The sequence below is a fragment of the Protopterus annectens genome, chromosome 14.part0, assembly GCF_019279795.1.
Source record: "Protopterus annectens isolate FY-2018-M chromosome 14.part0, PAN1.0, whole genome shotgun sequence".
NCBI classification, from domain to species: Eukaryota; Metazoa; Chordata; order Ceratodontiformes; family Protopteridae; genus Protopterus; species Protopterus annectens.
Window position 1 is genome coordinate 187,543,746 of NC_056748.1, and position 17,500 is coordinate 187,561,245.

Here is a 17,500-nt window from a genome sequence, read left to right on the forward strand (position 1 = left end):
TTTGTGGGAAGCAATAGCCAGGGAATCGTTATGGCTAGGCTTGTACAGGCCCTAGGGCTGATAGCCTAGTATCTACCTATGAACCTATATGTTAATATAGTAAGTGGGTACTAGTGTATATCAGTTTTTTATGCAATGTACTTAATTGAATTCAATATAATTTCTTTTTTCTAAAAACTGTCTTTACCTTCACCTCTGTGTTAAGTAGAAGGTGCTACAGTAGTTGTAAAACAGTTTGCTATGATGTGATAATTGTCTACAATTTTTTTAATAGTTTTATATAGTTTAAAGTCTTTCTCTGTAACATTATATAACTACCTATCTACTGTAATCTGATGTTATTTTACTCATTGTGGAGCTTTTCTCCCAGGGCCACCACTGAAAATGGGCTTCTGACCCAGTGGACTTTTCAGGTCAACAATTGTCAGTAAATAATAATAAGAATGTATTAGGTCAGCTGTAGTTCAGGATACATTTTCCAGCTAGTTTAGATCCAAGTCATTTACTTACAAACCATATTCACAACCAAATTTGCCTCAGCATAGGCCTCATCTTTAGTGAGCACTCTCATTAAATGGCAAAGAAAAACATTCATGAGTGGTGATCTTTAAATGTGTGCATATTGGTCCCTGTACAACACAAACACAAGCTATTAGCACATAATCTTAGCTTTTATCTACCATCACAACTACTTACAACACAAAAAGACAGTGGGGGGGGGGGGGGTCACAGCTGGGTTTCTGTGAAGATACTGAATGCCATTAGTAACCTTCATCCATCTAGTTATTAAAGCCTTATTACTAAATATTTCATTTAGTTGTGTGTATGTATGTATGCATATACATATTTATTTAATTTATTGAAACCAAAAAAGTAATCAATTTTCAGTCATAAACCATAAAGGTCCAATACACATGCACACACATACCTCTCAGCTTTCCTGAATTTGGGGGAGCAAATCTACTTTTTTTCTTCATCTTTTGTTCCACTCCTACTAAATTTGGAAATTATTTTGAGTTAATAGCACTGATAACAGTACCTGATATGGAAGCTTTCTCCTAATTATTTTTTCTTCGTCCATAATTCCAAGGTGAAAGTGGAAAGAATGACACATACATACACACACAGATTGTGCTAATACATAGGTAGCTATTTACCCCATTAGAGGAGTGGGCCACTTTTCCCATTTTTTCAGGCACTAACTTGTTACAGAACAAAAAAAATCATGTTTATTACAGTCCTAGGCAAAAACTGGTTACAAATAAAAAAATGAGTACACTCAAAACAAATAAAATGTCTCCAACTCCCAAATGAATAAAAAGGGTCTGTTGCCGTGGATATGAACTTTCTTACTAGCTCCCTTGCCAGCTTGGTGGATATGGGCATCCTGAGTCAGTGTAGAAATTGCCTCATGTTTACTGACAACCAGTTAATTCTCAAACTGATTTGGTATTTGAGAGATGTATTTAGAGAATGTCACTGGAGGTAAAGCTGTCAGACAGAAGCAATTCTAATGTCAATAAGGTCATCAGCAGTACACACACTGCATCCATCACACACAATTCAAAGCAGACACATAGACCCACATATGCTGAGGCACTTGAATGTAACCTACTTAAACCCCAAAGACCTCCTAGATGAAGTACACATAATAAACTCCCTCAGTAACCCCAAATGTACTCTTTAAAAACAATATCCACATAATCTCATACAGAAGCATCTCATGGAGCCTCTACTTCAAAGCCCATAAGGAAAGCCACCACAGAATCCAACATTCTAGTCATTGGAGACTCCATTGTTGGATACACTGATGTCCCCCTTTCCAGGCTGAGTAAGGAGAAAGTTATGGTCAGTTGCTTATCAGGGACCAGGATCCACCATGTTACACACACACACATACACACACACACACACACACACACACACACACACACACACACACACACACACACACACACACACATAGCCTATATGAAGGGAGACATCATGGAGCTCTCGGACTACGTGTCCCAGGCTGCTATGGGCCTAGTGTTGAGCAGCATTTTATCTTCTCCATTGGTGATGCCACAATATGAACAACACATGACTGACTTTAATAGTTGGCTTAGTTTCTGGTGTCATTCTAAGGGGCTACAGTATTTGTCAGCTTGGAAGGGGATGGTTAATAGGCTGCACCACTTTGCCAGAGATGTCTCCAATAGGTTTTCAAATATTATCTAAAACATTTTTCTCTGACATAGCAAATCAAAACCAAGAAAAGCTGTTACCGCCCAATGTTTAGAGTCTAAACAAAAACACCACTCAGTAGAAGCTCTCTTCACCCTAGAGACTGTTGATGTCTGTGCGATCACTGAGGCATGGTTTAAAGCCATGGACAGCACACCATGAGTGGTAGGTTATAATGCCTTCCACACATTTAGACCAGCTACTACACAGACAGGGCCTAAAGGTGGAAGTGTAGCAAACCACAAACTAGTGTCCAAACAAAGTGCAAAACAGCATTTACTGTTCATCTGACATCTCGACTTGTGTCTTCACAGGAGAATACTAAACATCCATCACACTCCATATTTATAATGCATTCATTAATCCTATTAACCAATATTCTCATTATTCAATTACATACAAAAAAGTTATTTAAAGTAAAACTCTCCAGTTAAAATCTACATTCATTCCTTGTGGTGCCAAAGTATCAAAATTTAAAATATAAATTGTTTCCTTATACAATAAAACGTTTTTAATATTCTTATGCAAATAATTATCTACCACTTTTTCTAAAATTGTACCTACTAATCTCCTTGACTGATTCTGATGTGCATAATAAAAATGCTCTGCCACTGAACTAGACATCTTGACATTTTCAGTATCCCTAATGTGTTCCAATAATCTGACTTTAAAATGTATTTTTGTTTCACCGATGTAAAATTTATTACAGGAGCATTTAAGTACATATATAATGCCCTCTGTATCACATCTAAAAGTTCCTTTATTATCAAATGTCCTCCCATTTATACTATCAAAGCCTGTAACTATATGCTTACAGGCTTTGCATTTACCACAGACTTCAGTTCCATATTTCTTAGGTGTATCATAAAGTTTAGATTCTAATTTAACTAACCTACCTTTAACTATAAAACTTTTAATACTTCTACCTACTTTATATGAAATTTTTAAATTTTCTGGATGCCAATTTTTTGCTTCCTTAGATTTTTTAGGAAATTCCAAAAATATTTAACCATTTCAACCACCTTATCACTAAAACACTATATAGCATGATAAAATAAATTTCTGAATTATTTATTATCATATTACTACCATAGCTTCTCATTTCTCTATTTCCTTTATATACCTGTATATCAGTTTGATTAATTTTATAATAGGCTTTATCTATTACTTGCTGGCTGTACCCTCTAGAGTCGAACATATTATACATTTGTATGCCTCATGTTGTAATTCTTGTACATCAATACATAATATCTGTAACCTTATAAACTCCCCAATTGGAAGAGCTTCTATAGTATGAGGGGGGTGGCAACTAGTAGCCTTGAGATACTTGACTTGATCCTCAAATTTTCTATGTATCCTAGTATGTAAGTATCCTTTGATACATCTACTTCCACATCTAAAAATGATACCTTTTTACCAATTTGTATATCCTCAAATTTGAGATTAAATCTATTCATTTGCAACTCAGATATAAAGTCATCAATTTTTGTTTCCCCTCCTTCACACAGAAAAATCAAGTCATCTATAAATCTACTATAACTTTTAACATAGAAGAAACAAAAATGACAAACGACTCCTCTCCACACTGGATTTATTGCACAGGACAGGTGCAAAGTAAAAGACCAACTTTACAAACACAAGATAAAGGGTAAAAAACAACTTTTAAGCGCTTTTCGTTTGAGATTCCAAACTTCTTCAGAAAGTAATACATCCAAACAGACCCCCATATTTAAACGCAAAAGTGCGGGAAATTAAATTAATTAATTAGTTAATTGAATTTTAAAGCTACAGTACTTCAAACATTTAAAAATATGTTTTAAAAATATATATGTATATATAAACTCCTAGTTCTTATAAAGCACTACATAAACATAAATCAAAATTCAAAAATACAACTTAAAACATAAAAGGTAACATCTGAAAACAGTTTGAACCTGAGTATGTACAAATTTACAACTAAATAAAGTGAACATACATATAAAAATAGTTCTAATCCACTAGACCTTATCTTTTCAAACTTTTAAGTTTCAATAAACAGGAAATAGAACAAGCCTGATTTAGACCCGGGTGGTTAAAGGCATTAAGCCTAATCTGCCACAAGAGCTCTAATTCCTCCAATTTAAATGAAGCAGGACCACCCCTAGTATCCTGGACAAACTGGTCTATAACTAAAAATTCAAACTTGTGTGTAGGATGATACTGGATATGCTTAGCTAGGGCATTGGTGTCTTTGTTATGTGAAATGGCATACTGATGTTCGTATACCCTTTCTTTCAAGCATCGCTCAGTTTTGCCCACATAAAATGAGGGACAAAATGAGCAGTGAGCCAAATAAACAACAAATTTGCTGTTACAATTAAATTTACCTTTCAATTTAAAAGTTTTGCCACCAATAGAAAATTGATTAGTGCAATGCATGTATTTACAAAATTTACATGCTTCACATTTATACATACCAATTATCCTACAAAATGGCTTTTTAGAAGCCTCAAGCAGATTTTAAATACTTCTTCCCTTCGTGTAAACAACCCTTGGTTTTGGTCCAAAAAAGGAATGAAAACTATTATTGCATCTAAATAAACTCCAATTCTTATTGATAATACTAATTATAGGTTTAGTTAGTACATTAAATGATGTAATGAAAGTGAAATGGACATTGTCCTCTCCATTGGTGCACAAACCTACCTCCTCATTGATAATCACTTGTTCCTCTACAGTATGTATAGTAGGTGGAAGTTCCTTAACGGCTAAAATCGGTCTAAGCCGATCAGTACCTCGTTTAAATTCCACTTCTTTGATCAATTCATCTATTAGGCTTTCAGGATAGTCACGGTGCATGAACATACCCTTCAACAGATTGCATTCGTTGACAAAATCTGACTGTAAGGAACATATTCGTGCAGCCCTCACCAACTGACCCTTTACCACCGCTCTTTTTTGGTGGAAAGGGTGACAGCTGGAGAAATGTAGAAAAGAATTGGAGTAGGTAGTTTTACGGTGTATCTGAGAAATAAAACAACCTAACTCCAAATTTTTACTAAGTGAAATATCAAGGTAAGCGATGTTGTTCACATGAAAGGTATAAGTAAATTTCAAAAAAGTGGTAGATGAATTAAACTTATCAACCAAGTTGGATGCCAATAACTCATCCCCTCTCAAGAGAATAAACACGTCATCCAGAAACCTGGTATAATAAATCATTTCATCTTGGTAAATGTTAGCCTTTGGATCAAACACAAACATAGTCTCCCATTGAGCCATAACCAGGTTGGCTACACTAGCTCCACATGGGGAGCCCATTGCCAGCCCGGTCTTTTGCAGATAAAATTTGTTATCAAACATGAAATAGTTATTCATCAAAACTATTTCCAATAATTCCATAATCAGAGAGGTTTCAAATATAGGGGCACCATGCTTCCTCATTAAATCGGCTACCCATTCAATTGCTACAACATGTGGAATACATGTATAAAGATCTTTTACGTCTATAGTTAAGAAGTTGTAGTCGTTACTAAACGTTAAGTCATTGATTTTAGCCAAAAAGTCCCAAGAATCTTTAGAGATTTGTGATTCAAGTTGGACATATTTCTGTAAATATACGTCTATGACTTTTGAACAGGCATATGTTGGACAGCCTCGACCATCAATAAGTGGTCGCATTGGTGGATTGGTCAAGTCTTTATGTATTTTAGGTATCCCAAACAATGTGGGATACCTAGGAAACGCAGTAAACATATAATTAAATATTTTTTGATCAATCCGCCCATCTATTAATAAGTCATTGAGGCAAGATTTAACTAGTGCGTATGCCGTATTAACCTCTGATCTGGAACTAATTTGATAAGTATCATTATTCAACAGAGCCAACATACGATTGGTATAATCCTGGTTGTCAAAGACGACAAACCCTCCACCTTTATCAGGTTTACAAATTCTTATCTCCTGGGACTTAAAGAAATCAAAGATTTCTCTTTCATCTTTAACTAAATGATCATTATAGAAAAATGAATAAGTAGGTTCCGTACCTAAACTTCTTAAGTCTAACTCACAGATTTGTTCAAATACTTGTAATAAGGGGTGTAGTGGGGGATTGAATTTACTTGGTATATGAAACTGGTCATTCGGAATAGTTTGACCTGAATCCTTAAAAAATAAAGCCAAATTGAGTTTCCTAATGAAAACTTTAAATTCCAAAATGAGCCTACTAATATCAATTTTGTACCAGGGAACATAAGTATGTCCCTTAGATAGTAAGTTTACCATCTCCAATGTGAAAGTGCTGTCTGAAAAATTGTAAACCTTAAAGTCCTTATTACTGTTATGCACAATAACTGGACCAAAGGGTTCAATGCACACCACTGGTTGTTCAATAGGTAAAACACAATCATCAAGTACATTACACTCAAAAGAGCTAGAGTTAACTAAGTCGCTCAATGTGTCACTAAAATCAAACCCCTCATGAATAGATCTAACACGTATGTCATGAGTGTCAGCAATCAATACACCCACTTTATCCACATCAGGTGGTAACATAGAGTCATTAAATGTCAGTCCACTGTGGTTAGAAACTTTAAACACTTCATCAAAAGAATCAGTGGAAGTCCCAAAGTTGAGGGTCACTTCTGTAAAAGAAAACTGAGTTCTTATTTCAGTCACCTCGGGATCTTCGATCCCCTTTGTTGTTTGGGTCTGGCACCCATACGGGTGTAATTCTGAAAACCCTGTTGGTTATTATATTCATTAAAGTTGTTGTTGTTTGTATAGTTTTGATAGCCAGACTGATAATTTTGCCTGGAACTATAATTGTAACTAACTTTAGATGCGTTTTTAAGTCTTTCACTCCTGCGTGGTAGATCTTGAAAGGCACCGTTTGAATCATCCAAGTCAATAATTTCTTGGGACCCTACAGGATCACTAGGTTGCACACTCTGGCTGACACGTTGATTATGAATTGGTGCTTGAATAGTCTGATTAGGTTCAAAATTAGAATGTAAGTCCTTGCTGGTTAGGTCAAATAAAGAGTAACCTAACTGCCAAATTTGTGCAGGAGGTGGTGGTGGATAGGCATTCCCTTTCTTGTAAGATGAACAGTCTCTCTCTAATTTTCTAGTTTTATTAGCACTTAATTTAGAAAGGTGTTCATTAATACTAGAGAAAATCCTGTTATAGTCAAATTTATATCTTTCAAAAAGTGGATCCTGTAACACTTTCAAGTCCACTTCCTTAATAAAGGACAAAATTTTCTCTGACATTAACATATAGTGCTTCACCATTAACTCTAGGAGTTCAAGACCTTGCTGGTCAAACAATTTGATCAAGTCTGAATGAAAAACTGAGCCCTTAATGAGCCCCGTTGGATATTGAACCCTCCGTAAACCCTTAGGTATTATTTTCAACTTGAGGCACTCTTGGAAATAAGAAACCTCAAGTTGTGTTTTCTTGTATTTTAATAATAAATTGTCTAACAGTTTCAAATTAACAGTAATGTTGGTTTGTGCAGTAGAATTACCTTCATCCAACAGTTCCGAGTCAACCCTGGATTGTTGTTGTGAACCAAATTTAAAGTTGTTGTTGAGAAATGAGGATAACGCTGCAGCATTCTCATGGCCCGTTTGTCGTATGGATACGTTAGTGGCACTAACTCCATTTTCTTGTAACAGAACTCCGCTGTTCCTGTTTGCGGCAATAGTTGGTGTAATATTCTCCAAAAATATGGCAGGAGGAAACTGGTCCAAAGAAGCCGGTACAATAGCGTCCGATGAAGTTACAGCCCGAGCTGTTTGCTGACCCAATGGTGGAAACAATTCTTCCGTAACGCGTACCCCTGAACGGACCTCCTCCCGATTACTTTGCTGCATTTCACTAGATGTTACGTCACTAAGCAACAACACGTTGTTAGAATTCTGCGTCTCATTTAATGGGATCTGTTTGTTTACATGCCGGTCAACATTGATGTTATGTTGAACGTGAAAAACATTACCGCTACCCTCTTTTTGAGAATTTAGTAAAACAAAGTCTTTAACATTAGTTGGCGCCAGTTGTACGGCTATGTACTTAGCCAAGTTGGTATATTTCTCGTCGAGTAACCGGGTAGCCGATTTAATGAAGAAGCATGGTGCCCCTATATTTGAAACCTCTCTGATTATGGAATTATTGGAAATAGTTTTGATGAATAACTATTTCATGTTTGATAACAAATTTTATCTGCAAAAGACCGGGCTGGCAATGGGCTCCCCATGTGGAGCTAGTGTAGCCAACCTGGTTATGGCTCAATGGGAGACTATGTTTGTGTTTGATCCAAAGGCTAACATTTACCAAGATGAAATGATTTATTATACCAGGTTTCTGGATGACGTGTTTATTCTCTTGAGAGGGGATGAGTTATTGGCATCCAACTTGGTTGATAAGTTTAATTCATCTACCACTTTTTTGAAATTTACTTATACCTTTCATGTGAACAACATCGCTTACCTTGATATTTCACTTAGTAAAAATTTGGAGTTAGGTTGTTTTATTTCTCAGATACACCGTAAAACTACCTACTCCAATTCTTTTCTACATTTCTCCAGCTGTCACCCTTTCCACCAAAAAAGAGCGGTGGTAAAGGGTCAGTTGGTGAGGGCTGCACGAATATGTTCCTTACAGTCAGATTTTGTCAACGAATGCAATCTGTTGAAGGGTATGTTCATGCACCGTGACTATCCTGAAAGCCTAATAGATGAATTGATCAAAGAAGTGGAATTTAAACGAGGTACTGATCGGCTTAGACCGATTTTAGCCGTTAAGGAACTTCCACCTACTATACATACTGTAGAGGAACAAGTGATTATCAATGAGGAGGTAGGTTTGTGCACCAATGGAGAGGACAATGTCCATTTCACTTTCATTACATCATTTAATGTACTAACTAAACCTATAATTAGTATTATCAATAAGAATTGGAGTTTATTTAGATGCAATAATAGTTTTCATTCCTTTTTTGGACCAAAACCAAGGGTTGTTTACACGAAGGGAAGAAGTATTAAAAATCTGCTTGAGGCTTCTAAAAAGCCATTTTGTAGGATAATTGGTATGTATAAATGTGAAGCATATAAATTTTGTAAATACATGCATTGCACTAATCAATTTTCTATTGGTGGCAAAACCTTTAAATTGAAAGGTAAATTTAATTGTAACAGCAAATTTGTTGTTTATTTGGCTCACTGCTCATTTTGTCCCTCATTTTATGTGAGCAAAACTGAGCGATGCTTGAAAGAAAGGGTATACGAACATCAGTATGCCATTTCACATAACAAAGACACCAATGCCCTAGCTAAGCATATCCAGTATCATCCTACACACAAGTTTGAATTTTTAGTTATAGACCAGTTTGTCCAGGATACTAGGGGTGGTCCTGCTTCATTTAAATTGGAGGAATTAGAGCTCTTGTGGCAGATTAGGCTTAATGCCTTTAACCACCCGGGTCTAAATGAGGCTTGTTCTATTTCTTGTTTATTGAAACTTAGAAGTTTGAAAAGATAAGGTCTAGTGGATTAGAACTATTTTTATATGTATGTTCACTTTATTTAGTTGTAAATTTGTACATACTCAGGTTCAAACTGTTTTCAGACGTTACCTTTTATGTTTTAAGTTGTATTTTTGAATTTTGATTTATGTTTATGTAGTGCTTTATAAGAACTAGGAGTTTATATATACATATATATTTTTAAAACATATTTTTAAATGTTTGAAGTACTGTAGCTTTAAAATTCAATTAACTAATTAATTAATTTAATTTCCCGCACTTTTGCGTTTAAATATGGGGGTCTGTTTGGATGTATTACTTTCTGAAGAAGTTTGGAATCTCAAACGCAAAGCGCTTAAAAGTTGGTTTTTACCCTTTATCTTGTGTTTGTAAAGTTGGTCTTTTACTTTGCACCTGTCCTGTGCAATAAATCCAGTGTGGAGAGGAGTCGTTTGTCATTTTTGTTTCTTCTAAGTTTTTTGTGCCGTCTTGAATATAACTTTTGACATGTTGATGGAAAAATAAAGTTTTGTAAATATATTCTTGTTCAAACAAACCCATACTTAGATTTGCATATGAGGGGGAAAATGCCGCCCCCATAGCTGTGCCCTGTTTCTGTCTAAATAGTTCACCTCTAAATTCAAAAAAGTTCTTTATGAGACAAAAATGTAACATTTCTACTATATATTATGTTGCTGGACCTTGTCCCAAGAAAAACCTCACTGCCTCCAACCATACTCATGGTAAATATTTGTGTACAGGCTTTTTACATCAAGGGTAATCCAGTACATTTGGTCATTCCAGCCTATATTTTGTATTTTCTGCAAAAAATTTGATACATCCTTCACATAAGCTGGCAACAACAATACCTTGAGTAACAAGCCTTAATCAAAATGTGTCCAAGGCCCAAAAAATTCTTCGTTGCGGCCTTGTCTGTATACAATTATGATCGTAGTTTATGATTAAAATGAGAGAGTGACTGCCGTAACTTGTTTCATGTTATTGCTGACATACATATGTACATACAGTGCCAGAAGTTCAACACAACACTCAAAGCATAGTGTCTCAGTTCTTCAGTTTCATGCCCTTTCAGAGCAAACAATATGAATAAATATTGCATCCATAAATAAACATTTAATAACACATTTTAGTAAAGAAATAAGCATTTCTTCTAGTATAGACTTTAATGCATCATGAATTATACTTTCTTCCAAATGAAATCAATTCTTTTAGTTAATTTAATTATGCAGCCTTGTAAAGGCATATTATATATTTTATAAAATGAATTAGTGAATTTTTAAGTTTTTGAAATGTAGCCCGTAATGGTTCAAGAATTACATTTCCCTCCATTTCAATTTAGCACACTTTAGTTTTAATGTGCAAAGAGTAAGGGTAAAATAAATTTGGTTAAAAGCATTCTTTGTCAAAAAAACAAAACAAAAAAAAAACTTGTTTTCAGTCTAAGGTTTTGCCCCTCAGACATTTCATGGTATTATATATATGTGTGTGTGGTTGCAGTCTGAAAGGGCAAATGATCACATGAGCAAATGCTTTTTAGTGGTGAACAAATGTTAATTTGAGTCGAGTTTCTGCCTGCTGTCTTTTGAATGGGAATGCGGTGCCGTGTGGTAAGGAATTTGCCCTCACCCCATTGTTATGCAATCTCAAAGTTAGTATACATAATTAGCAGGGGGTATGGTTTTCTGTGATCCCTCATATGAATGTTCACTTTAAAATGTTGGGCCTTCAGAGGTTTGCTCATGTGTGTTTACTCTTTCATGAGACACACACACACACACACACACACACACACACACACACACACACACACACACACACACACACACACACACACACACACACACACCTGCACTGTTCACTGAATATTTTACATCAAATGTACATTCTCTTGAAAGGTTTATACATCGAGTGAGATTATAATGAAAATTCCAATGAAAAAAATGGATTTGCAGCCATCAGTCTAACTGCACAGCATTCCAACGTATTCCAACAGGACCTGATGCTCCTACAAAAGGCAAAGAGATTGTATAAAGTTACTTAAAACAAAACATGTGTAACACATAGCTCACAAAGTCAGTGTGCCAAACAGTCACAGCCCTTAAGGATAAATAACACACCTGATACACTTGTAATAGGTGACTCTATAGTCAGACACACTGACGTCCCGCTCACCAGGCTGAACAAAGAGAAGGTCACAGTGAGCTGCCTGTTGGGTGCTAGGATCCGCCACATAACACAAGCACTCAGGTCACTCCAAAGTAAGTACAAATATGACTCAGTCATCGTCCATGCTGGTGTGAATGACCTGAGACGTACCTCCCTGGACTACATGAAAAGAGACATAGAGGAGCTCTATGATCTTGTAGCCCAGGCCGGTATGACCCTGACCTTGAGCAGCATCTTACCCTCACCTAGAATGATGCCACAGTATAAAGACAAAATGATCAATTTTAATAATTGGCTAAAATGTTGGTGTCATTCAAAAGGGATCCAGTGTCTGTCAGCCTGGGATGACATGCTTGACAAGCCACGTTGCTTCGCTAGGGACGGCTTGCACCTGTCACCCCTGGGCTTTCGGATATTGGCAAAGGCTCTTGCCACCCCCATAGTGCCTTTTTTAGGCAAAGCTCTAAAGACAAACCCACCTCCCTAGACAACACAAAGAATAAGAAACTAAGGATAATGCTACTCAACGCCAGAAGTCTTAACCTCAAGATGCATGCACTCGAAGCCCTCCTCAGTATGGAGAACATCGATATCTGTGCAGTGACAGAAACCTGGATCAAGGCTCCAGAGAGCACCCCAGCACTACCAGGTTATACCTCATATCATGCTTTTCGGCCCCAAAACTCGGACCAAACCACAAAAGGAGGGGTAGTATCCATATTCATCAAAGATACCCACACCTCCAGGTTAGTGGCATTGCACGAAGCATCGGAGACCATCCATGTGCAACTAACAATGGGCAAAACTGCCTTTCAGTTTGTAGCATGTTACAGACCACTCTCTCAAAGTCAGAAATCCCACTCTGCTTTCCTGAGAACACTGGATAATATGAAGATCTCTCCGAACACCATTATATTGGGTGACTGCAACTACCCAAACATAGACTGGGAGCATTAGTCATGCCCAAACACCCTAGTCCAAAGGTTCCTAGAATTTATAAACTCAAATGCTATGGAACAACTAGTCACCACTTCCACAAGAGGGGAAACATACTGGACCTGGTCATCACTAACATGGGGACTCTATGCTCCATACCAGAGGTATACCCCTCATTGGTAAGATCGGACCATAAATGAATCTCACTGGATATCCACATCCCGAACCCACCCCCAGCCCAGAACACCACAGTGAAAAACTTCTCAAAAGCTAACTTCACACTTCTCAAAACCAAGGTGGAATCCTTCAAGGCCCCCGGGCCAGCGGAAACTACGGCCCAAACTACAGAATCCTTTATAAACGCATTCTATGGACACCTCCAGGAATGCATGGACCATGCTATCCCAAACAAAACCAAGACCCAATCTTCCAAAGGCAGGCATCCAGTCTGGTGGACCCCAGCCATAAATAAGCTGTACAACAGAAGGAGGAAGCTACTACATGATAGAGCAAAATCCCTAAAAGGGAAGGCATCTCTGATCGGTACTAGCAAAAAACTACGATCCCTCATAAAATCCTCCAAGGCCAGCTTCGAGAGAAAAATTGCACAGGACACTAAAGATAATAACAAGGCTTTCTTTAGTTATGTTAGAAACCTGGGTGGCAACTCCCAGATGTGCTCAGAGTTGATCCAAAATGACAAAAAATACACTGAACCCACAGACATTGCCAACATCCTGGCAGACAGATTCAGTGCAAAACCCCCCCCCCCCAAAAGAGCAAATGTCTATCCCAGCAGAGTGCTGCCTCCCTAACATCTCAGATGCTCAGGTGAAAGCTGCCCTTTCTAAAGCAAAATACACAGCATCAATGGGACCAGACGGTGTCCCGGGTTGCATCCTACATGAACTCCAAGAAGAGCTAAACCCTCACGTAAAGCTGCTGTTCAATCTCAGCCTTACTACAGGATATGTACCCAAAGAATGGCGTACAGCAACAGTGGTCCCACTCCACACAGTTGGTGCCTCTACGGACCCTGGAAACTATCGCCCCATAAGCCTGACTAGCCTGGTCTGCAAAGCTATGGAGAGGATCATCATGGAACTCATAAACAAAGACATTAGGGACCTACAGACACTGGATCCTACCCAATTCGGCTTTGTTAAGGGCAGATCCTGCCTCTTGAACCTGATCGACGTCTTTGAAAGTCACCAAGGCCATTGATGAAGGGAAGGTAGTCCACACTACCAACCTTGACCTCGCAAAAGCCTTCGACACAATACCCCACTTGGGCATCATAGATAAGCTCTCCAGCTTGAAAATAAACCCCTATGTCATCAGATGGGTTGCAAACTGGCTCAAAAACAGAACTCACATGGTCAGAATTGCTGGAGCCATGTCAGACTCAAAACCAGTTACAAGTGGCATCCCACAAGGCTCAGTCCTGGGTCCTCTCTTGTTCGGTATATATTTTTCTGAGGTACAGGCTAACACGGGAGGACTGTGGCTGACCAAGTTCGCAGATGACTGCAAACTGGGCACCATAATTGACTCTTCAGCTGACACAAGCATCCTCCAAAAGGGTCTCACAGAGATGGATAACTGGTGCCAGAGCCATGGCCTAAAGCTAAACGCCAAAAAGTGTATAGTCATACCCTTTGGCAAAAATAACATGCCCACAAATTACCACATAGGTGGTAATCCATTAAGTACAGAAGAAGTAATTAGGGACCTGGGGATCCAAGTTGATAGTAATCTATCCTTTGACAACCACATTGCCAAAGTGGTTAGAAAGACCTTCTATATAGCCCACCTTATCATGAAAGGATTCACATCTAGATCAAGGGAGGTCATAGTGCCCCTTTATTCATCCCTCATCAGGCCCATAATAGAATACAATGCCCCATTTGGGATGTACCTTACCCGACACCTGCAGCAACTAGAAAGACCCCAAAAGTACCTCACAAAGAGGATCAAGGGACTCAAACAGATGGCATATGCTGCTTGGTTAAAGAAACTCCAGCTCTACTCAGTTGCACACCGCCTACTTACAGGTGATCTATGCCTGACGTATAAAGCTATGTCCAAGCTGGAACTAATGGACATGCTCCACCTCAGAAAATCCAAATCCCTTAGAGCTACGCACTCGAGGGACTTGAACTTCAGCACAGAAATAAATAGGACATGCTGGAGGGATAGATTCATAACCCAGAGGCTCCCTTCGCTATGGAATAGAATCCCGGTCCATGTTAGGTAGAGCCCCTCACTGACTCTCTTCAAGAGGAATCTTGATGAGTGGATGGGAGATCATAGGTTTACCCCGGGGATTATGTCTGTGTCACTACTAGACAGAGGCCCAGTAAACTAACCTAAAAAAGGGCACAGTAAACTCAATTCAAAGGGTGGCAAAAGCCAAACACACTCTGGCTAGGCTTGTAAATGCCCTAGGGCAGATAGCCTAGTATGAACCTATGAACCTAGTCTTTCAAGTTTCTGTATACTCTTCCCAAACATGACTCAGCAGCTACAGCTTTAGTTAATCCATTTGCTGCCAAACATTTTAAGTCTAATCTCCCCCCCTGCCAAGAATGGTAAAATAATTAAGTTTGGGGGAAAAGTGATTCAGCAACTTTAATTTTTTGAATTTTGAATTGTCAGGCTCGTATGTTAAAGTTTATTCTAACTGCAAAAATATGAAGAATGTTTTATCTGCAGTTCATTCCGGTGAGGAAAAATCTGCTTTGTGTGATTTGGTGTCTTTTATTTTTCAGGTCACTTCTTAGTGTGTTTATGACTGTAGATACCACATACATTGAGGCTGTCACTGGCACTGGGTTAAAGGGGTTTCACTGGCTTCATTCTTGGCACCTTGTACAGGATGTAAAAATGAGATTTTAAATTCACCTTTGGATAGAGATTTTGGTCCCACTGCTGCAAAGATCATCAAAATGTGTTGAGAGAGTTAAGCTGATAGAGTATCTCTCAGGATTTCTTTTAATCCCTCCTTTCCTAAAATTTCGAACTTTTTTCTTCCTTGTACAACTGCGACAGGAAACAAAACACAGTTTCAGCAATATGCTGGTAGGCAGACGTTAAAAACAGTGGTGGGAGGTTCTCTAAAAGAAAGCAGGAACCCCCCCACCCAGAACAAAGGGCAGTCAAACAAGTCAAAATGAATATGTAAGGAGCTTGGCCCTCCTGCCCTGTCAGTCTTTTTATCTGTTCCAGAAAGCCTGCATCTTCATAACTAACTTGGCAAAAGACTGTTCCACACAAATGGGTTCTGACTGTTTCATCAAGGTTACAGATGGCAGTAGGAAGAGATCTCTCCATATGCACGGACTTATTGCACATCACCAGACCAAACCCCTCTGTTCATCCTGTCCTACAGCACATGGTATATTGGGGAGGGGGTGATAGAAATAGTTATTCTTTCCAAGTGGGAAAGAGGTTTTCATTCAAGAATGTTTCTGATACAAAAAAAAAAAAAAAAAACTGACTGGAGATCAGTTTTGGCCCTGTTTTCCTTAAACCAGTTTGTGATAGCGCCCAAGTTCAAGATGCCTTCACAACAGTCTTTTACCCCTTCTTCCCCATGTCAGAATTTTTTGGCAACCTTAGATTTAAAACATGCTTATCATATTCCTATTCATTAAGGCTTCAATGTTTCTTGAGGGTTTTGTGTGTCTGGATCACATTATCAGTTTTTCTGCCTTACCCTTTGGACTATCCACTGCACTGTGTTCAGTTATGGCAGGCTGCAGGCTACAAGAGTATCCACTTTCTTCTCATATTGAGATGACTGACTTATCTATGCAGATTCTCTTTCAAACTGTCAGGAATATCTCTCTTTATGGTGAGGGATCTCCTATGCATACTGAGATTCCAAGAGAACCTCAGTACAAGGTTTTCTTACACAGGGAAAAAATAGATGCATATTTGGATCTATTACACATTTTTTCCCCAGATCCCTCTGGTGGATTGGGGGTTACAATGCCTTCTGTGGCTGTTGTGGTTCCCGCAGTAGGGAATGGAGGGAATACCTCAAGATTCCCAGGCTCATGGCATTTATGATTCTCATGGTACCGCTGGGAAAACTCCACATGACAAAGAAAAAATGGTATCTGAAGTCTTTTTGGTCCCAGCATCAACGCCCAATAACTTCTCAGATTCCAGTTATGAAATGTGTGAGAAGAGAAATCAGTTGGTGAAAACATCAAATACACTGAATCCAGGTCTTTCCCTCTTTCTTCCTGATAGTATCATGCTGCTACGTAGCATGTAATTGTGTAGGAAGTCTGTTTAATTAAAGAACGAATGCCGTCAAGGAGCATACATATACATATATATATATATATATATATATATATATATATATATATATATATATATATATATACTAGCTGTAACCGGCCACGTGTTGTTGTGGCTAAGTCTGGTTAAATGGAAAAGAAAGAAAAGAGAAAGTGCATGTTTCTAATATGTTTAATTTCACAATGCTTGTGGGTATACAATATTTTTTGTTGTTCCATTGTCTGTGCAGATATAGAGATTGTCTGGTTTGCCGACTCTAGAACACGCAACATATAATTGTCCATGTGAGAAGCAATCCGTGTGTAGATCTAAACCGCACAATTCTAAAGATTG